This window comes from Chlorocebus sabaeus, chromosome 14 (genome assembly GCF_047675955.1).
Source record: "Chlorocebus sabaeus isolate Y175 chromosome 14, mChlSab1.0.hap1, whole genome shotgun sequence".
Classification (NCBI taxonomy): domain Eukaryota; kingdom Metazoa; phylum Chordata; class Mammalia; order Primates; family Cercopithecidae; genus Chlorocebus; species Chlorocebus sabaeus.
In genome coordinates this window covers 93,458,981-93,486,152 of record NC_132917.1, presented here as the reverse complement: position 1 = coordinate 93,486,152, position 27,172 = coordinate 93,458,981, and positions in this window count along the sequence as shown.

Here is a 27,172-nt window from a genome sequence, read left to right as displayed (position 1 = left end):
CAGTGTTTCAGGGATCCAGGATCCTTCCAACTCGTGGTGGCCTCTGGCCAGTAGACAACCACTTAAGTAAGGCAACCCACATCACATCCAATCCCATCTCACTGGGGGGAACTGGTCAAGGGGCCCCATCTAGAGGGAAGGGAGACTGGGGACATGACCCTTGCCGAGGGAGCTGCAACCATCACAACTCCATACAACAGGAGAGGAGCAACAGCCTCCTCTGGTGGGGATGAAGGAAGCCCTGGAGGATGAGAGGAGCCACTGAGGCTAGGCTGGGCTGGGAAGGCGTCAGAAAGAGAGCCCTCCAGAGTCCGGTGAGGATGTGTCAGCCGGTGGCTGTGATGATATGAGGGCAACCTCCTTTACATCCTCCCTAGAAAACTCTCAGTGATGTTTTATGGGGGATAGCTAGAAAGGCACTGAGTTCTGTCTTAGCTCTTACATGAAGAAAACTACAAATACTGGAGCTAGCCTGCATCAAACTTATTACATGAATGGACAACCCCAACTTCAAGATAGCCTGATGCTATGCATGCAAATTTCAATACTATCATGTATCTTGCAATTGTGGTCCTAAAATTAGTATCCACATTTTGCACATCTGAAGTTTGAAATCTACATTGTAAGAAAGGTGTACTGAGTTCACAGCTGTTCCTCTATCTGGAACCTCAGAATGTGTCCTCATTTGGAAATAGGGTCTTTACAGATATAATTCATTCAGATGAGATCCTACTGGAATAGGGTGAGCCCTAAAATGCAATATGACTGGTGTCTTTATAAGAAGTAGAGCGACACACAGGGAAGAAGACTTTGTGAAGACCAAGGCAGAGAGATCGGAGTGATGTAGCTACAAGCCAAGGAACACCAAGAATTGCCAGCAGCAGCTAAAAGAGGCAAGGAAGGATCCTCCCTTACAGCCTTCAGAGGGAGCATAGCTCTGCCAAGACCTTGATTTCAGATTTCTGGCCTCCAGAACTGTGTAAGAATAAATGCCTGTTGGTATAAGCCACCCAGTTTGCTTCCTAGGGCTGCTTGGTTACAAATCCTCATACAGTAGGGGAGGTTCAGAAGGCAAAGTTAATAAAAATGAGTATGGAAGAAAGCATAGCTATCAGTGGCTCTTCCCAGTCTATCCCCACATCTCTCCTTAGCACTGGATATTTTTCCAACAGACTGCAAGTCTCCCCAACCAATTGTCTTCAAGCATGTCAAATACATCAAGTTTAGAACCCTTCTCATGCCTCCTCCAACCACGGTCTCTGTGAGCCCTCCTTCCTGTTTCTCCATCTGCTCACATGTCCAGGCTGGAAGCCTTATAGTCAAGCTCACCTCCTCTTTCCCTCACACCTCCCACATCACACCCATCACCCAGTCCTCACCTCTGCCTCCGGGTTCCCTTCTCTGATGTGGGCCTTAGCAATCACCTCCACATGGTCCCTGCTGTCTGGTCTCTCACTTGGCAATGGTTCTTGCACGCCCCCACAGACCGTGTGTGCTACACCTCCAATGGGAATATATACCCCAGCTTAGACATGTCTGCTCACCCCTTCCCCAACTACCCCCTAACCTACCAATGTGTTAAAGTCTAGACCCCCCAAGGACATACAAGTCAAGAACGTGACTTGGGTCACTTAAATTGCCCCATTAAATCCACTCTAAAGTTAGGTCCAGGCATTAACCCATCTAATAGGCAAGAGCGAGGAAAGATGAAGTTACAAACAACTTGAGGTGAACTGTGCCTCCAAATTTAGCTAGTTCTGTTGTGCAGAATAAGACATGAATTCTCCCAGAAGTCAGAGATCTGTTCCCCTGTTAAAATACTAAGTTCATCATAATGATTATGGCATAATAATAACAATGAATGATGTTGGGTTATTTGAAAATGAGGTTAAGCCTTGCAGGTTTACAAGATCATCCATGGAAAGTATCATCACTGAGATCTCTTCAGTCTTTAAAGCCGGTTCTCAGCTGGGTGCAGTGGCTCATGCCTGTAATCCTAGCACTTTGGGAGGCCGAGGTGGGCAGATCAACTTGAGGTCATGAGTTCGAGACCAGCCTGGCCAACATGGAGAAACCCTGTCTTACTAAAAATACAAAGATTAGCGGGGTGTGATGGTGCACGTCTGTAGTCCAAGCTATTTGGGAGGCTGAGGCATGAGAATTACTTGAACCTGGGAGACGGAGGTTGCAGTGAGCCGAGTTCATGCCATTGCACTCCTGCCTGGGCAGCAGAGTGAGACTCCATCTCAAAAACTAAATAAATAAATAAAATAAAGGCCGATCTCATCCAGGTGGGAGTCCCCTAGTGGCTAGAGTTGGGGAGCACAGAGGAATGGAATGTGCCCCTGAGGAGTCTTTCTTCAGAACTCTTCTAAGAAGGGCTACCTCCAACCTGTCTAGGCAATAAAGCTGAATATCATACACCTCTTAGCTAAGCAACTGAGATCTTTAGCAACAGAAATAACATGTAACCAAAAGGAAAGTAAACATGCAACATATGATACCATTCAGACGCCGCTTCAGTGCTCCTACCCCACTCCCTACCCTCACCTCCCTTGGTGAGCTTAAGTGTTTAGCCAAATATTTTCAAACCATAATTTTCCTACTGAGCTGGCCAGAAAAACATAAATATCATACTTAAAACACTACCATTGTCTTTACCAGGCACAACTGTTTTAAGGAAATAATAGTTCTTCCCTTAACACACAGTCTTTTTTTCTACAAGAAAAATGGAAGAAACCGAATTTTAGATACAAAACCTATGCCTTTCAGGTTCCAAGTACCCTATCTGTGACAATTCCGACCCACCATGTCAATATAAAAGATGAATCCTGCTAACCCACGTGCACAGGGCTGCACCTCCACAAGTGCTGCTAAGGCTGCAAAGTTCCCCTCTTGTGACTGTATTTGTTTTATGTTGGTGCCTGTCAAATTATCACAAACTTAACTTCACACATCACCCGTTTGCTACGCACAGTTTATTAGGCCAGAAGTCTGGGTGTGGTGTGCCTGAAGTCTCCCGTCAGGGTCTCATGGGACTGAACTCAAAGCATCAGATGAGCAGTGTTGTTTTTTTCTAAGAAGCTCAAGGGAAGATTCTTCCAAACTCATTTAAGTTGTTGGATGAATGAATTGTAGGACGGAAGTCCCTACAGGACCACCAGGAAACTGAACGCTCCTTGTTGGCAGCCATCCATATTCCCTGCCATTTCTTCTACCCCAGCAATTGAGAATCTCCCTCACATCCACCCCTCTTATGGTCCAAAACTCTTGCACCAACAAGAGCCCAGGCCTTTCTAAGGGCTCACCCAATTAGGTCAGGCTCACCCAGGATAGTCTCTTTTCCTTACGGTCAACTTATTTGGGACCTTAACTACATCTGCAAAATCCCTTCATGGCAGCATCTCAATCCATGTTTGACTGAACAGCTGGGAGAAGCTGTGTCTAAGCCAGGGTGGCAGGCATCTTGGGCACCATCTTAGAATTCCACCTACCGTAGTGGTTTAGCCTTGGTTCACAGGTCTCATTGTCTTCTTTATTCCAAAAGAGCAGGAAAGGTTCCCTTTCTTCTAATTCTTTCAATATGCTAGAAAATGAAACTTATTTTGGAGCTGACAATCTATTCTGTGGCCAAATTGGCAAAATTTCAGAGACCAAGTAAGATCTGGCCTATTCTGAAACCTGTTTGCACAGGGCCTGATATTAAAGTATCTTATCAGTTATTGCTATCATCAGAATAGCAGGGCACCTCCAGAGAATTCAGGCCCCATTCCAGACCTGCTGTTCCAGAATCTGCCTGTCAACAAATTTCCTGATCATTCGTATGCACTTTCAAGGGTTTTGGGGGGGGGGGTTTCTTAATTTTTTATTTCCATAGGTTATTGGGGAACAGGTGGTGTTTGGTTACATGAGTAAGTTCATTAGCGGTGATTTGTGAGAAATTAGTGCACCCCTCACCCAAGCAGTGTACACTGCACCCGATTTGTAGTCTTTTATCCCTCACTCCCTTCCCAGCCTTTCCCCCTGAGTCCCTAAAGTCCATTGTGTCATTCTTAGGCCTTTGCGTCCTCATAGTTTAGCTCCCGCTTATGAGTGAGAACATATGATGTTTGGTTTTCCATACCTGAATTACTTTGCTTGGAATAATAGTCTCCAATGTCATCCAGGTTGTTGCAAATGCCATTAATTCATTCATTTTATGGCTGAGTAGTATTCCACTGTATATATATATACACCACAGTTTCTCTATCCACTCATTGATTGATGGGCACTTGGGTTGGTAACACGTTTTTGCAACCGTGAATTGTGCCGCTATAAACATGCATGCCTGTGCACTTTCAGGTTTGAGAAGCATTGGTGTTAACCACATGCCCAAGGACCAGAAATAAGTCATTTTTCTCTGGAAAATGCACTGAAGATGCGGTGAAGATTAAACAGCATGTCACCCCCTCCTCCACACAACTCACATTCACCCCTGCCCAGGCCAAGCCTTGGTAATGGATTAGGTCCATCCTATATCTAGTGTTATGGTTTAAATGCATGTGTCCCTTCACAATTCATATGTTGGAACCTGATCCCCAAGGTGATGGTATTAAGAAGTGAGGTCCTTGGGAGATGATTAGGCCAGGAGGGCTCCACTCTAATGAATGGGATTATGCCCTTCTAAACGAGGCCTCAGACAGCTGTCACCCCTCTTCTGCCCCTCTACCCTGTACGGACACCAAGATGCCGCCATCTCTGAGAAAGAGGCTTTCACCAGACACTGAACCTGCTGACACCTTGATCTTGGACTTCCCAGTCTCCAGGACTGTGAGAAATAAACTTCTATTACCTATAACTTACCCAGTCTGTGGTATTTCTGTGGCCTAAACTAGGACATCTAGCCAAGCTAGAGGACTCCCTTAACTTAGGCGATAGTTCCCTAAAATCGTTCCCATGTCCTGTGTTGCAGGGCTGAAGCTGGTGACTGAGGTGAGGCGAGTACAGAGCTGACCCAGTGGCCAGTGGGCTGTTTAGGGACCTTCTCTGTGACCTGGCATAATAAGCACTGCCCTCACAGGGTCATAGGTGAGGCAGCTGGCATGGAATCAGTGCCCAGTGCAGGGCAGAGAGAGAAAGGAGAGTATGGCAAGGCCACCTTGCCAGCTTTCCAAGTCATCTGAGGCTGGTATTCAGCTCCTCTTTCCAGGACATCTTCCGCCCCCAGTGAATTCTAGGACCCACCATGTGTCCAGAGAACCGGGTACTCTGGGAAGCAGCCTCTGTCACTGACCCCTTGGGCCTGTCATCGTTACTCCACAGCTGTCTGCATCAGGAACCACAGGTCCATTACTGGGAGGCAGGATACCTGCACTCTGGAAGCAGTCCTGGGTTCAAATCCTGCCTCCCCACTTTCCAGCCATGTGACAGTTTTGGCGTAGTGCTAAAGCTCTCTGATGGATATTTTCCTTGGGCACCTAACTTTCTTGGTTTGGCTTTCTCTGCCAGGTGGCCACCACTGCCCAGGGCTAGGAGGGCCTTGGTTTTCAACTGCAGCCCCAACTTCTGGTGCTCACTGGGGTCACTCAGGGACACTGACTAATAGAGGAACACTCTCAGTGGTCTCAGATCAGCACTCAACGGTGTCACTTCAGCTCACAGCGAATTGGCCAGGACTGGTCACACTCTCCAGCCAGCCATGAGGAGCGGGAGGTGCCAGCTGCCACTCTAGGAAGTGTAGACTGTCCAGGGAGCACTGCCCATCATTGATGGAGAATGTGAGGGTGGCCTCAAGGCCTCCAAAACCCCCCTTTTGGCCTCCCATGTTCTCAAAGCATTCTGAGATGGCAGGACACAATCTGAGGCGCCCTGGAGCCCTCTCTCTAACAGCACATTTTCTGACAGATAATCAGGGGGCAGGGGTGTGTGTGGACTCAGTTCTCGGGGTGAGCACAGACCGATCTCGAAGTCTCCAGGCTCGCCCCCACACCTGCGGTGCAGCGGGGCCTGCATCGGCCCTCGGGTTTCCTATTCTCTCACCCTGTAAGGAGATGGGGCTTCCCTAACAGAACACAGATCTGTCATGCTGGTGAGGGGCCTCCCTGGGCCAAGAAGTCCCAGAGCCTGGCTGCTCAGTTTGTCATCTGTCAGAACACCAGCTCTGCTGCAGGCTTTGAGGCTGGGCAGCCTGCATTCTAGTCCCTTTTACTCACAGTCGTGTGACTGTGAGCAAGTTACACGACCTTAAAGTGACCAAAAGGTTCACTTATTGGTCCTCAGTTTCATGAAAGGGCCTTAACAGCATCTCCGTCATAGAGCAGTGGGGAGGGTTCGAAGCATCAGAGGATTGAAAGGATTAGAAAACTGAACAGTTGGGGGACTCAAGGCACCACCTTTGCCACGGAAACTCTCATCATAAGAACTCTGGCTGTCACATCTCGGGAAGTGATAGATCGGGATGCAGTTTTTCGGGGGGAGCCGGTATTCCTCCCTGTCCAAACTGGCACGCCCTGTTCTGCATGGGAAACGGGGCAGGCCTGCACGTGTGCTGCCTGTGTCTGTGACGTGCTCTGAACCCTGCCTGGCCCCGAGCGTACGCAGCTGCTACTAACTAGTGAGCGAACTTCCAAAGCACGGTCGCCGCTGATGGAGTCACAACGAGAAACTGTTGGTTACTTTAAGGTTTGTTTTTTGTTTGTTTGTTTTTTGTTTTGTTTTGTTCCCCCCCTCCGCCCCTACGTGAGGAACTAGCTTTCAAGTTCTTTCTTATTCTCCAGGGTTCCTATCACTGTGCTGTGTGCATAAGGGGCAGCTCTGAACTTTTATTTTACGAACGAACTTCCTGACATGGGCCGGTTCGGATTCTTCACTGGGGCTCCTATCATGGATGGAACTGAGTTTGGGACAGTAAGTGCTGTATGCCTCCCAGCTTCACTCCAAGCCCCAGCTGGGGACACCAGCAACAGCTGGACATCCCAGCCTGGCTGAGGACAGGCCCTCCTGACCACATCACACTCAGGTCCCAGCTATGGATCCAAGAGCCTCCAAGTTCTGCCACCCAGCAAAGGAGCCTGAGTGATTTCCCACGCCGTGGCTCAAGCCCCTGGCAATCCAGTGGGGGCATGTCCCACCAGAAGCTGTGCCCAGGAGCTTGATGACCAGAGACAGTGGACAAAGGGTACGGAAGACAGAATTCTGCCTTTAGTCCCCATGGTAATTGGGGCTCCTTGTAAACCATGTGATACTTCACACCCCCATATTTACTAATTGGCAATGTGTATGCAAACGATGCTCCCAGTGCCGTTGCTATGGTTAAGACCAGAGGGCCTTCTAAAGAACCCATTAATTTTTTAGAGAATATTTTTAATGGTGGTTGTTTTGGTCATTTCAAGCCACATAGGGGAAAAAATCACCTGTCCAGAAAAACCATTGTAACGTGTTGTGTTTCAGAGGGCTAATTTTGGATGACCCTCAGAAGTTTCTGGACTTCTACCATGGTCAGGTGTTCTCAGTGGGAAAGAGAGAAGCACCTCTTTAGCAAACAGAGACCATGGCAGGTACAGTCTGCTTTCTGATGCTCTACAAAATGTTTCATTTATGCAAGTGGGCTTTCTCGGGGAAGGGGTCGGAGAGGCCCCCTCAGAGAAACTTGGAAAATCAGTAGGGTCTTTTCTGTCATCACCATGCCAGGGAAGGGACACTGACAGAATTTGGCAGATGCAGTAAGAACTCCAGAACAATCCCTCACAACAAAGAATCATCCCACATCCCAGATGATTTTCAAACATCCTTGTTGACATCCACTTGGGTAAAAATCTATTAATTACCCGAGCCTGGAACCTAATTCCCTTTTATATATAAATATTGTATGGGGTGTTTTTTACACAGCTTAAAATGCACTGAATTTCCCAGGAATGCAACCATTGCACCCATCAAGAGAAGTCTGTATTTCGATTTGTTTAGAACTCTTCTAAGAGCCGTTTTCCAGACTGGACAATCTGATTACAAACAGCATTGCTTTCCAGGTATTTCGGTTGCCAGCACCACACCCCAGTTCCAGCCTGCATTTGTCAGTGACAGTGATTCCATGTTTAGGAGCAAGTCAGTGTGCAGACATCGTTCAGAGAATCCTCTCACCAGCAGGGCACATTGTCAAGGGGCTTCTTGGGGTAGTGACTTAGAGATCTAAGTGAGGAAAAGAAGACTGAAATATTCATCCTAGGTTCTCCAACACTTAAATGTATACCACTGACACAGAGCATAATTGCATCTAAGAGCAAAAAAAAGCCCATGATATAAAAGTCACCTTTTGGGACAGAATGATTTGTGTAATCAGCAATCAGGTCATATGACCTCCAAATCTATTCCAAGATTCTGTCTCCTGCACCAAGAAAAACCTAGGCTCAACAAGAGACCTCCCTGGGCCTGCATATCCTTGCAGCTTACAGCCTTGCCATTCTCAGCAACTTCCCTACCTGACTAAGGTCAAACACTACACCCATAGCCCAGTGACAGAGCCTGGATTTGGCAGTAACCAGTATACCCCTAGTTCTTCTCTCACCTGCTGAGGAGAAGCCCCATTGCCCAGTACAGGAGTCAATGGGCCCAGATTCAAGTCTGCGTTCTCCACTTGCCAGCCAGGTGGTCCCGAACTGAGTCCTCACCCTTAGCTTTCACTTCCTGAGAGAACAGCAGTATCTTCCCCATAGGATTGGGTTAGGAGCTGCATGGGGTAAAGCAGTGGTCCCGGGGTCAATGTTAAGAGAAAGAGATCTCTCCCTTACCAACGATGACCATCCCATTGCTGTGATGTCTAAATTCCACTGTCTTACAGTCAGTTTGGTGCAGCTCTGAGCTCAGGGGCAAGCTGAACCCCTTCCTTTACCTTCTATCCCAAATAGTATCTCATCCTGAGGGTCCCTGGTCCAACTTAGAGGCATCCTAACACTCCGCCGGGGTAACAGTGGAAGATTTGGCAAGCTTGTCACCCTCATAGCTTTACAGGTATGTGACTCCTCCCTGGGATTCTGCAGCACTTGCCTGTCCTCAAATCTTCATTTATAAGATTCTCCCACCATGACACTGAGCTCTGCAAGAGAAAGGGCTAAGTCTTGTTACCTTCTGTCTTCCCAGAGTCATCCACACAGTAGGTGTTTAACAAGTGTTGGTCGGATGAATGGATGGTTGAATGGACAGACCGATGAAGGGACAGATAAATGGTAGATGGATGGACAAACAGTGAATAGTTGGATAGATGGATGGACGAATGGACGGCTGGCTGGCTGGATGGATGGATGGATGGATGGTTGGATGGATGGACAGATGGACAAATGAATGGATAGATGGATGGATGGTCGCTAGCAGCAAACACAGCCCAGGTAGGAAGCTACATGTAGGTGAGCATGGTTTCAAAGCGGCTGTCTCTGTTTCCAGGGAAAGAAAGCATCCCTCCTCTCCTGCCTGAGGCCCCTTCTCCCAGGCTCTCTGAAGCAGTTGAGCCAGGAGAAGCTGGTGGTAGTTTGGGTTCATCACAACATCTCAAATCATTTTTCAAACTCTTGGCCCAGTCCCTCAAACTCTTTGCCAAGCACTTTTGTCCTCAGTTTATACACCCCAGGGAAATGTTATCTGAATGTTTCCAATTCATTTATGCTCAGCTCATCAAAATGCCATTTTATAAGAGCTGTCTAAACTCCAAAAGGCCTGGGAAACTTTCCCCTCCTATATTTACATGTGGAGAGCAGCCTGGGTTCTCCCGTTAAATGGAGGCCCTGCTGTGCCACCAGGCCCCACTCACTCTTCTTGCCCCTGACTGCCCCATGACAACCTGGGGTAACTAAAGCACAGACACAACTCAGGCCATTTCAGGGCAGGAGGGCAGACTGGACACCACCCAGTCCACCTCACCTCCACACTCAAGAAAGTCCTCTTGGACCCAGGGAGGAGACTAGGATGTCCAGTGCAAACGTTTTCACAGAGAATCCTCCTGAGGATTCTTTCCTTAAGCGCTTAAGGATTCACTTTCCTTAAGCGCAAGTGAAGAGTTCAGAATTCTCAGGATCTGCAGGGAAGAATGGACACACTCCCCACATAGAAGCTTAGGGAGTCTCAGCTTCCTCATCCGTTTCTTCCTGACAGGGCTTATGAGGTTTAAACTACAGAGTACCCTTCAAGCACCCAAAGCCCTGCCAGAGCCAGAGTCCCCTTAAAGAGAGGTCAGGAAGTGCTGGTGGGGGCTGCCTCCTCACCGCCTTCAGCTCATTCTGCAGTGCAACCTGGAGTCAGAAAGAGAGTGAATCAACAACACCTACTCTAGTGCCCCCTCTCAGCTACTTAGGCTGTTGGCCACCACTTTCATCCACTCCCATCAGCAACCCCCTAAAGTGGAGATAGCTTCCTCACCCCACTCACTTCTCCTAAGCCCAGGTCAAGCTTCTCCTGCTGGAGAGCGGAGGAAGAACACCAGAAATCAGAACAAAGCAAAAATCAATAAAACTGAAAACAGAAAAATTAATACAGAAAATCAGTGAAACCAAAAGCTGCTTCTTTGAAAAGATCAATGAAACTGACAAATCTCTAGCAAGCCTGGCAAGAAAAAAGAAAGGGAGAACACAAATTACCAGCATCACAAATGAAATCAGAGACAAAGCCATAGCTGTTGCAAACACTGCATAGATAATAAGGAAATACTGCAAACAACACCACATGCATAAATTTGACAACTTCAGTGAAATAACCCAATTTCTTGAGAAGTAGAAACTACCACAACTCACCAAGATGAAACAGAGACTATCAATAGCCCTGAAACTCATAAATAACTAAGAATTTTAAAACTCTCTAAAAAAAATCTCCAGGCCTAGATGGTTTCACAGAAGGAAATACTAACAAATATGTTTAAAACACCAATTTTATGCAATTTCTTCCAGGAAATAAAAGAACGGAATACTTCTCAATTTATTTTATGAATCTAGTATCACCTGATAGAAAACCAAAGACAGTACAAAGAAAAACTTAGAAACCAGTATCTTTCATAAATATAGATGCTAAGATTTTTAACAAAATATTAATAAATAAAATTTAGTAATATATAAAAAGAATTATACCACATGACCAAGTGGGGTTTATTTCAGGGATGCAAGGGTGGTGCAGTACTTGAAAGTCAATCAGCGTAGTCCACCATCAACAGGAGAAAGAACACAAATCACGTGATCATATCAACTGATCTGGAGAAAACATTTGACAGAATTCAATACCCATTCATGACAAAATCTCTCAGAAAACTAGGAATAGGTGAGAATATCCTCAACTTGATAAACAACATCTACAAAAACTATGGCTAACACCGAACTTGATGAAAGTGAACATTTTCCTCCTAAGATCAAGAACAAGGTAAGGATGTCTGCTGTCATGCTATTATCAACTTAGTACTGGAAGTTTTAGTAGCACCATAAGGCAAAAAAAAAGTAAATAAAAGGAAAAGGCGTACAGATCAGAAAGGAAAAAAGTAAAGTGTTGCTCTTTGCAGATGACCTGATGATGTCCATGGAAAACTCTATGAAATCTACGAAAAAATTAAAACTCCTAGATCCAAAAAATGGTGATGAAAGAAATCAAAGAACTAAACAAATAGATATACTATGTTCATGAATTGTAATGAACAACATAGTAAAGTTGCCAGTTCTCCATGTATAGGTTTAAATAATTTCTATTGAAATCCTACAAAGATATTTTTAAATATAAATACAGTTATTCTAAGACTTATATGGAAAATCAAATAAACCAGAATAGCTAAAACAATTTCAAAAAATAAAATGGGAGGAGTCCCTTGGCCCACTTTTAAGAGTTATTATATAGTTCAGTAATGAAGACTATGTGGCATTGGCAGGAAAATAAATGCACAGACCAATGAAACAGAAGAGAAAGCCAACTGATTTTTGACAATGGTTCAAAAGCAATTCTATGGAAGAAGAGTAGTCTTTTCAACAAATGATGCTGGAGTAAGTGGATGTTCAATGGTAAAAGGAAGGAAGGAAGGAAGAAGGAAGAAGGAAGGAAGGAAGAAAGGAAGGAAGGAAGGAAAGAAAGAAGGAAGGAAAATTTTTGACTTACACCTCACTTCTTACACAAAAATTAACTCAAAAAGAGATCATATATTTGAACATAAAGTGTAAACTATGGGCCAGGCATGGTGGCTCATGCCTGTAATCGCAGCACTTTGGGAGGCTGAGGCAGGTGGATCCCCTGAAGTCAGGAGTTCGAGACCAGCCTGGCCAATATGGCAACACCCCATCTCTACTAAAAATACAAAAATTAGCCAGGTGTGATGGTGTGCACCTGTAGTCCCAGCTACTCTACTCAGGAGGCTGAGGCAGGAGAATTGCTTGAACCCGAGAGCCAGAGGTTGCAGTGAGCCGAGATCATGCCACTGCACTCCAACCTGGGTAACAGAGCGAGACTCCATCTCAAAAAAATAGACACATAAATAATAAAATAAATAAATAAAATGTAAATTATGAAACCTTTAGAAGAATACCTAGGGGGAGATCTTCAGAACACAGGGCTTGGTAAACAGTCCTTAAACTTGACACCAAAGCATAACCCATAAAGGGAAATAAATGACAAATTAGACTTTATCAAAGTTAAAGCTATTGCTCTGTCAAAGACCTTGGTAAAAAGATGAAAAGACAAACCACAGTCTATGTATTAGTGCTCTGTTGCTTCCATAACAAATTACCACAAGTTTGGCAGCTTGAAACACCCATTTATTATCTCACATTTCTGTAGGTCAGAAATCTGGCAGGCTCAACCGGTTTCTTTGTTCCTCATCTTCCATAGCAGGAAGGTTGTGTGCCTTTCTGGAGGCTCTGATGATTAATACACTTTCAGGCTCATTCTGGTTGTTGGCAGAGTTCAGCTCCATGCAGTTATAGGATTGAGGTTCCCATTTTCCTACTGGCTGGCAGCCCAGGCTTATTCTGAGCTTCTAGGCTCTTCCTGCATTCCTTGGTTCCTGCCTCACTTCCTCCATCTTGAAGTCATCAGTGGTGGGTTGAGTCCTTTCTCACACTTGGAATCACTCTGACCTCCTCTTCTGCCTCATCTCTCCTGTTTTCCTCATTCAGGTAATTCAGGAAAATCTTCCTATTTTGAAGTCAGCTGCTTAGTAACTTTAATTGCATCTGAAAATCCCTCACAGCAGTAGATTCGTGTTTGATTGAATAGGGGATAAGAATCTTGGGGAACATTTAAAACTTCCTCCTATCACAGACTTGGAGAAATAATTTGCAAACCATATTTGTGACAAAAAGCTAATATCTAAAATACGTTTTTTAACTCTTGAAAAACAGGATAAAAATTCAATTAGAAAACAGGCAAAGAGTTGAAGAGAAATTTTACTGCAGGACAATTTACACATTCCGAATAAGCACGTGAAAACATGTTCCACATTACATGCTGATAGGGTTTAGATATTTGTTTACTCGAAATCTCATGTTGAAGGGCAATTCCTCATGGAGGTAGGGCCTGGTGGGAGGTGTTTGGGTCAGGGGGGCGGATCCCTCATAAATGGCTGGGTGATGGGTGAGTTCTTGTTTTGTGAGTTCACACAAGAGCTGGTTGTTTAAAAGAGGCTGGCATCTCTCTTGCTTCCTCTCTTGCCATGTGACCCACTAACTCCCTTTTCACTTTCTGCCATGGCTAAAAGCTTCCTAGAGCCTCACCAGAAGAAAATGCCACACCATACTTCCTGTACAGCCTGCAGAGAACCATGAGCTAAAATAAACCTCTTTTCTTTACAAATTACCCAGCCCCAGGTAGTCCTTTATAGCAATGCAAACTAACTAACACACAAGCCATCAGGGAAATTCACATTAAAACCAATGATGATGTCATATCACGACGCACCTATTAGAACCTCTAAAATAAAAGTAGCAACAATGGCAAATGCTGATAAAGATGTGGAGAAACTGGATGTCTCCCACATTGCTGGTAGGAATGTAAAAATCTACAGCCACTCTGGGGAATAGTTTGGCAGTTTCTGAAAAAGCTAAACATACCCTTACCTTATAACCCAGTAACTGCAATTCTGGGTATTTATCCCAGAGAAATAAAAACTTACATCTGCACAAAAACCTTTATACAAACATTCATTGTTACTTTGTTTATAATAGCCAAAAACTGGAGACAACCAAAATATCCTTCAGTGAGTGAATAGTTGAGCAAACTGTAGTACATCCATGCCATAGATGTATATTAGTCAGGGTTCTCCAGAGAAACAGAACCAACAGGGTGTGCATGTGCGTGTATGTGCGTGCGTGTGTGTGTGTATGTGTAAAGAGAGAGAGAGATTTATTTTAAGAATTGGCTCACATGATTATGGAGGCTGGCAAACCCAAAATCTGCAGGGTAGGCTGCCAGGCGGGAATGAGTTGAGGTTGCAGCTCGAGTCTCAAAGCAGTCAGTTGGCAGAATTCCCTCTTCCTTGGGTAACATCAGTCTTTTTTCTATTAAGGCCTTCAAATGTTTGGATGAGGCCCACCCACATTATAGAGAATAATCTGCTTTACTCAAAATCTACCGACGTAAATGTTAATCTCATCTTAAAAATACTTTCACAGAGGACAGGCACGGTGGTTCACACCTGTAATCCCAGCACTTTGGGAAGCCAGGGCAGTCAGATCACAAGGTCAGGAGATCGAGACCATCCTGGCTCACAGGGTAAAACCCCATCTCTACTAAAAACACAAAAAATTAGCCAGACGTGGTGGTTGGAGCCTGTAGTCCCAGCTACCTTGGGAGGCTGAGGCAGGAGAATGGCGTGAACCCGGGAGGCGGAGCTTGCAGTGAGCCGAGATTGTGCCACTGCATTCCAGCCGGGCCACAGAGCGAGACTGTCTCAAAAAAAAAAAAAAAAAAAAAAAAAAAAAAAAATATTTTCCCAGAAACATCCAGAATAATGCATGACCAAATAACTGGGTACCATGACCCAGCCAAGTTGGCGCATAAAATTAATGACTACCATGGAGTACTACTCAGCAACAAAAAAAGAATGGACTATTGATATATGCCACAACTTGGATGGGCCTCTAAGGAATCCTGCTGAGTGAAAAAAACAGAAAAACAAAAAACCCAGTCTCCAGCTGGGCATGGTGGCTCACACCTGTAATTCAAGCACTTTGGGAGGCCAAGGCAGGCAGATCACTTGAGGCCAGGAGTTTGAGATCAGCCTGGCCAACATGGTGAAACCCCGTCTCTACTGAAAAAAACTATACAAAAATTAGCCAGGAGTGGTGGTGCATGCCTGTAATCCCAGCTACTTGGGAGGCTGAGGAAGAGAATTGCTTTAACCCAGGAGGCAGAGGTTGCAGTGAGCCGAGATCACGCCACTGCACTCCAACCTGGGCGACAGAGCCAGACTCTGTCTCAAATAAATAAATAAATAAAATAAAATCCAGCCTCAAAAGGTCATACATTGTGTGATTCCATTTATATAACATATAGACATAGAGAAGAGATTAGTGGTTACCGGGGGTGGGGGATGATGGGGGCGGAGGGGGTGTGACTGCAGAGGAGAAGCGCAGGGTCCCTTTGTGGCGATGAAACAGTTCTGTGTCCTGATTGCGGTAGTGGTTTCGGGGCTCTCCACGTGTAATAAAATGTCATAAAACTATATACACACAATACACCAATGCCAGCTTCCTGGTTTGGGTACTGTACTATAATTACGTAAGAGATAACCAATGAGGGAACCTGGGTGGAGGGTGCCCAGGACCTGTCTGTACTATGTTTACAACTTCATGTTGAGTCTATAATTATTTCAAAATAAAAATTTTAAAAAACAGGAAGATACACAGCAGAGAGTCAATGTACACATTTTCAACAGTAAACATGTACACCTCCTGAAGAAAAACAAGCCCTTTTTTCCCTTTTCCCTTTTCCTCTTAACAAGGATGTACATAACTTTTCCCTTGGAAGGAACTTGGACACACAGCAATTTAACCCCATGACGCCCATCAGTAACTGTTGGAGGAAGTGAGAGACAGGGCCTCTGAGGTGCAAGAATTAAGTTGTCCCCAGCCTGAATGCCAAGAAACTCCTGTGGCAGCCAAGCCCCCAGGGTGTCAGGCCCCTGAAGGGAAGTCTGAGCTCCTCTTTCTCTCCTTAGGTGATCCTGGGAGAGGTCACGGGGCAGCAGGGCTGGGAAAATGGCACAGGGAAAATGGTCACTTCAGAACCAGAAGGTGTTCTTTTCCATCTCCTCACGTTCTTAAGACAAACCACTTTCCCTCCTTTTCAGTTCTATCTGAACCAGTAGTTACAAATAGATAAACACCACTCTTTGCAAAGGCCACATAGATCTGTATTAATAGAGTCTAACCATATTAAGTACACAGAGATGAAAGATCTTTCCCAAAGCAAGTTATTGATAACTATTAGGGTTGACAACTGAAAGATGCATTTGCAATTTATTTTTGAAGCCACATAGATTCATTTCAGCAGACCTCTAGTTACGGGACTAGACCACATTCAAGTTGCCTTTCAAGTGGTACTGTAAAATTAAAATTTAAAGACCATGTAGAGGTGACTTTAAGGGACTGACCCTCAAGGAACTGCCAAACAAGAGCTCGTCAGCCAACACTCTTTAGTGAAAAGGGTAGGACAGTTTGGAGTTGGCTCCTGGGAAAATGGTCCACATGATGACCTTTGCATGGGTGCTGCCCTGTCCTGTTCCCAGCAGCCTCGCCCCTTTGCTTGCCTGGCTGACCTCCTCTGACCCTGTCAGTCAGGCGTTAACCGACCTTCCCAGGACTCGGCACCTTCTACAGGAGCTTCCCTCCCTTCTCCCCCTCCATGGTAATAAGTCAGCAGGGTTTGGTTGGCTCCACTTCCTGCCTGTGGTTATTATAGCTGAGTCATCAGGCCATCCTGGGTACACAGTTCAGAGTCTTGATGCAATTCACTTCACGTTAGATCATATTTCTCTCTGTCATTAAATATTCTTGGAAAACATGATTTTCAATGGCTGCGAATATTGCCAGGACCATCTGCTTGCCGGATGCTGGTGTGTGAGCTGGCAGAACCTCTGTGTGCTCTGGGTCTCTGATCCATACGTGGAGAACGCACACCCACGTGTGGCCATTTGCTGGTATTCCGTCACTCACTACGTCCCCAGCAGAGCTACTGCTCTGAGTCTAGGCATCTAAATATCAAAACATGATAGATAGACACACACACACACACACACACACACACACAGCCCTACAACAAACGTTACTGTGATCCTTTCTTATTTAAAGAAGAAATTTACTTTCTTTTCCACCTGAACAGTGATAGACAGCCACCATGCAAGTTCAAGGAGATAATATTAAAGAATTATTGGATCACAGATGTTTTGAAATAATTATGTTCACCACACATAAGACTCATTCAATAGGCACTAGATGCCCAAAACACATAACAATCTAAAAGCTTTAAAATAAGGCAGTTTAGGCCGGGTGAGGTGGCTCACACCTGTAATTCCAGCACATTGGGAGACTGAGGCAGGTGGGGTGGATCACGAGGTCATGAGATCAAGACCATCCTGGCTAATATGGTGCCTGTAGACCCAGCTACTTGGGAGGCTTTAACTCGGGAGGCAGAGGTCGCAGTGAGCCGAGATAGTGCCACTGCACTCCAGCCTGGGTGACACAGCAAGACTCCATCTAAAAAAAAAATAAAAAATAAATAGAATAAGGCAGTTTTCTACCTATTTGAATAGATACTGTAATGTTCAAATTATTACCACAGAGTTCCTTACCTCTTGGGAACTCGAGCTGGTAAGGGTGAGGTGGACTTTTATAAACCCTCAGGGCAGTGGCTAGATGGAGACCTTCTTCACACAGTCCATCTTCTGGACTAAAGAAGAGAGGCTGGGTGCAGTGGCTCACGCCTGTAATCCCAGCACTTTGGGAGGCCAAGGTGGGTGGAGCACCTGAGGTCAGGAGTTTGAGACCAGCCTGACCAACATGATGAAACCCCGTCTCTACTAAAAATACAAAAAAGTTAGCTGGGTGTGGTGGTTGGCGCCTATAATCCCAGCTATTCGGGAGGCTGAGACAGGAGAATCACTTGAACCCGGGAGGCAGAGGTTGCACTGAGCAGAGATCATGCCACTGCACTCCAGCCTGGACAACAGAGCGAGACTCCATTTCAAAAAAAAAAAAAGAAGAAGAAGAAGAAGAGAGAAGGAAGAAGGAGGAGGAGGAGGAGAGAAAGGATACACTATTCCTCCCGGAGCATGCATTAATGATTATGAGAAAGCCAGACAAGAATCATAATATTCTTGTTTGTTGAGCATGTGCTAGGTCCCAGGCACCGCATAAAGCACGTTTACAGAAAGCTATCATCCCTGCTTTGTGGTAGTATTTTTGGCCCAAAATGACAAGGAAATAGCTGCTTCACTGCATAATGCAAGAGCTCAGATTCAAAGGCACAGAAGAGCCCGTGGAGCTGGACAACCACGTAGAGGTGCCCTGTCCTCCATGTGGCTGTTTCCTGGTCAAATGCATGAGAAATCTGCAACCGTTTCCATTACTGGTTGTTCATGGGAGCTTTCCTGCCAGGTTTTGCTTTATTCATTTATTTATTTAGAGATGGAGTCTTGCTCTGTTGCCCAGGTTGGAGTGCAGTGGTGTGATCTTGGCTCACTGCAACCTCTGCCTCCGGGGTTCAAGCCATTCTCTCACCTCAGCCTCCCAAGTAGCTGGGATTACAGGTGCCCGCCATGATGCCTGGCTAATTTTTGTCTTTTCAGTAGAGACAGGGTTTCACCATGTTGGCCAGGCTGGTCTCGAACTCCTGACCTCAAGTGATCTGCACACCTCGGCCTCCTAAAGTGCTGGGATTACAGGTGTGAGCCACCGCACCTGGCCTAGGCTCTGCCCTTCTCAACCATGTGTCTACCAATAAGACTGGGCAGATGAAAGAGGAAGCATTATCGTTTCCTTCTCCCTGTCTGTCTATGACAGATTGTGTTTCCAAAGGTAACCTCAGAATACCTCCCATCCCACATGCTCTTCTAGAAACTCACATTCCTCCACCAAGAGCTACAATCTAATTCCCTGTCTTGAATCTGGAAAGGTTTGGGACTTGCTTGCAACCAAAAGAATGTATGTCTTCCACAGTTGGGTCATAAAATGAAATGCAGTCTCCTCCTTGATAGTTGCAATCTTGAGCCCCAAGTAAGAAATCTGTCACCCAGCCAGGTGCGGAGGTTCATGCGTGTCATCCCAGCACTTTGGGAGGCCAAGGCGGGCAGATCATGAGGTCAGGAGATCGAGACCATCCTGGCTAACATGGTGAAACCCCATTTCTACTAAAAAATACAAAAACAAAATTAGCCAGGCCTGATGGCGGGCGCCTGTAGTCTCAGCTACTCAGGAGGCTGAGGGAGGAGAATGGCGTGAGGTGGAGTTTACAGTGAGCCAAGATTCCGCCACTGCACTCCAGCCTGGGTGACAGAGCAAGACTCCATCTCAAAAAAAAAAAAAAAGAAAGAAAGAAATCTGACACCCACTCCCGCCCTGGGGCTACGGTGCTGAGAGAAAACTCAGGCCACACGCGGGTGTGCTGGCAGACTGCTCCAACCGAAGTCCCAGCTGATAACCAGCATGAAGGACCACAGGTGCAAGGCAGCCTTGGAGGACTCCAGGCCTCAGCCTTTGCACCTCACCTGACACTTTGCGCCTTACCAGATGAGGTCCTGGACACCATGGAGCAGAGACTGGCCAATGAGATCAGGGCAGCTTGTAAAATGTGACTGCAATAAGGACATGGATGACACTCATGAATGAGTGGAGACACTTGTAAGAGTATTTGTGATTAGCCAGTGCTCAAGAAAACTTACATTTCCCTGAAATCTTACAACTCATGTGAAACACTTGGTGAACATGAGGACTAGATAGGCCCAGACTTGCAAAGCTCACCACTCTGTGGAAAAGCTGGATTCGAGAACGTGGTTGGTCCCAGAGGGCGAACTGGAGGCTCCTAATATCACCCTCAAGTCTAGGACTTGGAACTGCCAAGGGGGAGAATGGGGTCTGCCAAGTCCCGTTTGGAAGGTTATGCCCCGGCCCAAAGGTCCAGCAGACGGCAGGCAAGAAATAGGCTGTCAAAAGAGACTGGTTCTGCCACAGATGTCCTTTTCCCTCAGAAAGAAAAGAGAGAAGGGCCCTGGCACTTCTTCCCGGTGGTGAGATGCGTGGTAGGTGAGAGAGACAGAGAGGAGGAGAGAGAAGGGGGAAAAGTTCACGACAGCAACATGGTGGCCACGGATGCTCATGAGTTGAGCCAACATGCATCAGGCCCTCAGCAGTCTCCCTGGTCAGACAAGACACAGCTCCTCCCTGGGGTGGAGCAAGTCAGAAAATCGGGTGGAGAAAAACAAACTGTTCAGCCCAACACTGCCCCTCCGTGGTAGGGGAGAGGAAATGCCCTCCACGTGAACTGAGGGCAAGGAAAGACAATGCCCCACCCACACCAGGCGAAAGGTGCGGTGGGTCCACCTTCTCTCCCAGGCACTTGTGTTAGAGCAGTTTTCACAGCTCCCTCTCTCCTCAGAGAGTGAGCACAAAGGAAGGGAGGCGCCAAGAATGAAGAACGCTTCCCACGTGTCCACGGCTGGGGGACTCCCAGTGGCTTCGGGGAGAGGCGCTCAGCTTGAGCCCACGGACTTCTCGCTCTCTCCCGAAGGCAGACTTGGAGGACAGGCCGGGCCGGGCTCCCCATCCCCGGACCACATGCATCCTCGCACAGAGCGAGATCATGTTCTGGTGAAGTGCGGACTGTGAAGGAAGGAAAGGTCAGGGTCATTCGATGTCGGGAGAGAGAAAAAGGGACTCAGTGTCCATCTCCAGGAAGTGAGAGGACAATGGAGCACAGGCAGTAAAGCATGGTCCTGGTTTCCAAGGAAGCCGGTAAGCAGAGGAGGAGGGGCACCAGACTGCTCTGTGTGGTCTCCCCTCCTCCTGGTCTCTCTTCTGGGCACCACCCCGCAACACTTTGTGCCCACGTCTGATAGATGGGAAGATCGGACTGGGCAAGTAAATGGCAGACATGCTGGGGTGATTGTCTTCCTGGAGCCACAGCCAGATGGATAAACAAAAACCAAGGACTGGATTTTAAACATATAAAAGCTGGCAGGGAGCAGTGCTCACACCTGTAATCCCAACACTTTGGGAGGCTGAGGTGAGCAAATCGCTTGAGCCCAGGAATTCGAGATCAGCCTGGGCAACATGGCAAGACCCTGTCTCTACAAAAAATACAAAAACTCACCGGGTGTGGTGGTGTGCATCTGTAGTCCCAGCTATTCGGGAGGCTGAGGTGGGAGGATCACTTGAACCTGGGAGACTGAGGCTGCAGTGAGCTATGATTACACCACTGCACTGTAGCCTGGGCCACAGAGTGAGACCCTGTCAAAAGAAAGAAAGAAAGAGAGAGAGAAAGAGAGAGAGGAAGGAAGGAAGGAAGGAAGGAAGGAAGGAAGGAAGGAAGGAAGGAAGGAAGGAAGGAAGGAAGGAAAGGAGGGAGGGAGGGAAGGAAGGAAGGAAAGGAGGGAGGGAGGGAGGGAGAGAGAGAGAGAAAGAAAGAGGGAAAGAGATAAAGGAAAGCAAAGGAAAAGAAAGGAGAAAAGGAAGAAAGGAAGAAAAGAAAGAAAGAAAAAGAAAGAGAAAGAAAGAAGAAAGAAAGAAAGAAAGAAAGAAAGAAAGAAAGAAAGAAAGAAAGAAAGAAAGAAAGAAAGAAAGAAAGAAAGAAAGAAAGACAGAAAGAAAGAAAGAAAGAAAAAAAAGACAGAGAGAGAGAAAAGAGAGAGAAAAAAGAGCAAATGCTTCTCTTCTGTTGGTAGTTCCTGAATGCCCCTGTCATCCCCATCTCCACTTCCCTAAGAACCTTCAGGCTCCAGGAAGCTTGACAGTAGCTCCTGTGACGATGCCTCATTTCATCCACTACCAGCCACAGATACATCCCTGTGGACCTGGCACAGTTCCCTGTGTACAGTAGGCACTCAATTCATGCTAATCAAATCAAGAAACCTTAGGAGTGGCCTGTGTGGATTTTAGGACCCTTGTCCCCTTCTAATCCTGGATTCTCATTGTCCCTGCACAGGCAACAAATGCCTCCTAGGCATTCAGAGGCTGAGCAGAGCCAACTCTGCCTCGGTGAGTGATGAGCGTGGCCAGCAGGGCAGACATCCGCCAGCCATCCTCATTCAGGCCCTTGGAAGCCTATGGGCTCCCAGCACCTTCCCTGTGCCAGGAGCCCTGAGCCCTGGGCTTCCTCAGCCAGGCAGTAAGCCACCCTCATCTCTTCACCACGGGCCTCTGCAAAGCACAGGCACTCCCCAAGTGTGGGAATTGCAGAGATGGAAGGAGTCTCTCATTTGCCTCGAGGGCAGCTTGCGACTGGCGTGCAGCCTGCCCTGATGATGTTTCACCCTTCTGGCAAGGACATGCTGGTGAAGACCTCACGTTAGCCACAAGCCGACTTGCTTGGTCATTTATGACAGCTGGCTTTGCCCAGATGGCTCAGGGGTCACCTGCAGCCATTGTGAGGGGACCTACAAGCCATCAGTTTCAACTTCCCTTCCTACAGGCAATCCACACCTCAGGGAGGCCCAGGCAAGGGCCCACGAACACCCCATCTGATATCCATAAGGAATAGGAGGCGAAAATGTTTCCTGAAGTGATGGGTGATGCACTGACAGGCTTCCCACCCTGGACTGCCTCTTCTTCAAAAAGAATAAAACAGATTAATCCAACAGATGAACTGTCTGCTGGGATCTGGGCATGTCCATGGTACAGCGGACACAGCAAGATACAGAGCAAAGTCTACCCGCAACGACTGCGTTCTCCCACCTCTGCGACTGGTGCCTCCTGGAGAGCAACTGGTTGCAGCGAGGTGCTGGCCATCTCCCTCAGAAATGACTTCAGCGACAGTAACCCGGAGTGTCTGACTCACGGGCTGCTCTGGTTCTTCCCTGCCAGCCACAGTGGCACAGCAAGGCAGAAAATCTTTGGAGCTCCCGGCCATACAGGACGGAGCTCAAGCACCTCATGATTTCTAGGAATTCCCACAATCCTGGGGTCTGGTTTGGGGGCAGGGGATGGGGAAGGCTATGCCCTGAGCAATCGCTATTCAGCATTCCAGTCACCTGTGCTCCAAGCTGCAGAATACAGCCCCAATCCTGCAGAGCCGTGTGTCTACAGGTCACAGACATAAGTCGTGATGCAAGTACAATAAGCACGGGGTTAAAGGAGGACATTTGGGTCACTTTTAACTCCTGGGTTTTTTTTTAAACACTTTGGTTTTCTCCACCCAATTTTCTTTTTAAAAATTTTTTAAAAGAAAAAAAAAAAAACAGCAGGCTGGGCGTGGTGGCTCATGCCTGTAATCCCAGCACTTTGGGAGGCCGAGGCAGGAGGATCACTTGAGCCAAGGAGTCAGAGATCAGCCTGGGCAACATAGTGTGATCCCATCTCCACAAACAATTGAAAAATTAGCCGGTACATGCCTGTAGTCTCAGCTACTTGGGAGGCTGGGGTGGGAGAATCACTTGAGCCCAGGAAGTCAAGGCTGCAGTGAGCTAGTGCGTTCGTACTGCTGCACTCCAGCCTGGGTGACAGAGCAAGAAACTGTCTCAAAACAAAAAAGAAAATAAAAGAGCTCCTGGTCTGTTTTTCTGGCAGATCCCAGCCATGTCCAGGCCCAAGACCCAGGACTCAAACCGGCGCCTCCATTTCCTTTGATCCCTGTGCAGAATTGCGCAGACTGGCTTTGAGCCAGATTCTCATTTCTGATATTCTTTGCAAAAAAGCCTGAAACTCATCCTTTAAGGCCTGAGGACTTGAGGGAAGCCTGCAGCACCTGCAGCTGGAGGCAAGCGTTCTTGTCAGTGTCTTGGTGCTGGTAACGGGCAGTGCACACATTGACGTTAGTGAGACTTAAAAAGCTGCAGCATCTGGTTGCCTGGCCAGGTGGAAAGAAAACCCACAGCAGCATGTGGACAAATGCACTACCTCTATTCCCCTCCAGAAAGCAACAGAACTCAGGTGAGAGCTGCCGGCTCACCTGGCTACATGTATAAAAGCAAAGCCACGGTCCAAGCACACACGCTCCTTCCAAGGTGGAAGTTCATCTCCAAAGGTGTCCGGGAGGGTGCTGGGGGCTGGCGCAGTAAGTAAACAATTCAGATTAATGAATTGGTCGATTGACTCCAAGTTCGATTTAAATTCACAACAACCAGGTTCTGTATTTGCGCTCAGGGATGCCCCATCCCTCTCAGGGGACTGGCTTCCGGCTTCCTCCAGGGTTCACTCCTTATTCCAGGTAGGTATTCAGTGTCGCCAAGCCAGGACAGCCTCATGACTATAGTGAGTTGCTAACAGCAGGGCAGCACTGTTTCAAACAGACACCCAAACACCTGTTTTTCTTGTTAAGTCAAAACAAGTTAATAGTCACAGCAAAACCATGAAAGAAAACCACAAGTGACCTAAGGATTTCTGACTCACCCCCAGCTTGGGTACTTTGTGACATTCCACCAAAAGCATCAGCCACCTGCAGCGGCCCTGAGAACTGCTGATCAGCAGTCCTTTTGTCTCCCTAAGTCAGGGTAATTACCCATGTGTGCCCTGCCCCCAGATGGCTCTTGCCTTCAGAAAAAAAAAAAAAAAGAACAGAGAAAAAAAAAAACGAAAACCACCTTCCCTCTAAGCCCAAGTGACTAAGAAAAGCTGGCAGGGACCCTCCCTAAGACCATAATGGTGGGAAACCTCTTGCAAAACAGTTTTCTCTGCAAGATAAACTGTCTGTTCCCAGCAGCCAAGTGCCACACCCGAGAGGGTGAGAGGTTTCCTTTAAGAAGCCTCCAGAAAACGTCGCAAACGGTTGCTCCCCTATGAACTAGGAATAACTGTGAAGAGTTACACCCTAAGAAAGATTTTTTGTTCTTTTTTCATTTTAAGTGTAGTCTCCAGGATAGGCCCAGCATCTGCACTATTCTAGAAACCAGTGCTATGGGGCTCCAGCTCAGCCTAGACCTGGTAACCTCCTATGGGCAGAGGGATGGTCACACACCAGGCCCTGTCCCTGTCCCTTATTGTCACAAGTCTAGCTGTCCAAGGGGCACAGGGACCTGCCAGGCCCCATAGCCATTCTGGAAGAGGTGGCCCGCGTGAAAGTTGTCACGCTCTGTGTCACATAACTCAGGTCTTGTGGTCACACCTGGAAAGAACTGGGACTGGGCTGCAAGCCAAGGCTGCCTTCTATAGGCTGAACCACGCACAGGCGCCAGTGGGCTATGAGTTGCCTGTTCCCAAATGGTACCCACTAGGCTGCCCTGCTGGGGACTGGGACCCTCTGCCCCACCAGTGTCTCCTTCTCAGCAAGGGCAGGAGAGGGGCAGCCCCACCTCATCTGCCCGCAATACCCTTGTGCCTCCTGAGCCTCCATCCACCTGCAAGTGCTGTGCCCTGAGCCTGACTGGACTCCCTATGAGTCCAGGGAACACCTCTGCCCCCTAAATGCCCGCCAATGGGCACAGTGTTCAGGCCATGCTGCCAAGGCAGCAGCTAGGAATTCAGGAATTCAGAGAAGATGCAAAGGACAGAAATATGAAGGAACTGCCAGGGCACCAGGGTGAGGAGAGACAGGGTTGCCAAACCGCATGTGTAGGATCCTGTGCATCCTGCCCCTGGGACAAACGCCACCTGAAGACACAAGAAGACCTCCCTCGGTTCGAGGGAAAATATCTCCCCCAGGATCCCCCCTGCATACTGAAAATCTCTTATGAGAATCACCCCTAGGCCTGGCGGGGTAGCTCATGCCTGTAATCCCAGCACTTTGGGAGGCCGAGGCGGGCGGATCATGAGGTCAGGAAATCGAGACCATCCTGGCTAACACGGTGAAACCCCGTCTCTACTAAAAATACAGAAGAATTAGCCGGGCGTAGTGGCGGGCCCCTGTAGTCCCAGCTACACGGGAGGCTGAGGCAGGAGAATGGTGTGAACCCGGGAGGCGGAGCTTGCAGTGAGCCGAGATCCGGCCACTGCACTCCAGCCTGGGTGACAGAACGAGGCTGCATCTCAAAAAAAAAAAAAAGAGAATCACCCCTAGTGATTCTGGGTCGCTGCCTCTGCTCCTGGATTGCTGAGTCTGTGGGAAGAGGCACATGGAAGGTAACATTCATTTAGCACCTCCCCAGCTTTTTTTTTTTTTTGAGACCAAATCTTGCTCTGTCATCCAGTTTGGAATGCAGTGGCTCAGTCTCGGCTCACTACAACCTCGACCTCCTGGGTTCAAGCAATTCTCCTGCCTCAGCCTCCTGAGTAGCTGGGATTACAGGCGTGTGCCACAATGCACAGCTAATTTTTGTATTTTTAGTAGAGATGGAGTTTCGCCATATTGGCCAGGCTGGTCTTGAACTCCTGGCCTCAAGTGATCTGCCCTCCTCAGCCTCCTAAAGTGCTGGTATTACAGGCGTGACCCACCATGCCCAGCCCTCCTAAGTTTTTCGGTACACTTCCAATATCGACTTTTCCATCAGTGATCCCAACCATTCAAAAGGCAGACAGCCTGTTAGCCCATTCTATAGATGAAGGATGTGATGATGAGTGAGATTAAGCAATGTCTGCAGAGCCACTGGAGCCCAGATTCAAGCCCATGGACATCAGCCATGACAGCCCATGGCTCTGTGGTGTCATCACACACCTGCAGCAGGACACTGTTTCTCACATTCCTACTGGCACCTGGCACCGGGCAGATGCCAGCCTGGGGGGAGAAGGCGCCTGGAAGGTCTAATGCTTGACCTTCTGCCCTGGTCCTGGTGGTCCCAGGCCCCTCAGCTGTCTTGGGAAGAGGTGGCAGTGGATGCCTGGCGGAGGTTTTGACCCCTGGAGGGTGCTCTTTGGACACCTCCTGGGGTAACATTCGTCACTTCATTCCATTTCAGCATCACGAACATTGGCTGAGTGTATGGCTGGCTCCAGGCATTGTGTTTTTAGCTAAGACCTTTCTACAAATCTTTTTTTTTTTTTTTTTTTTTTTTGGTTATTTAAAAAACAAACAAACAAACAAAAAAACCTAAATTTGAGGATCATTGTTCTGCTTCTCTGGCACTCAGAATCTACTTCACTCAAGAGGCTCTGAACTCAGCAGTTAGCAA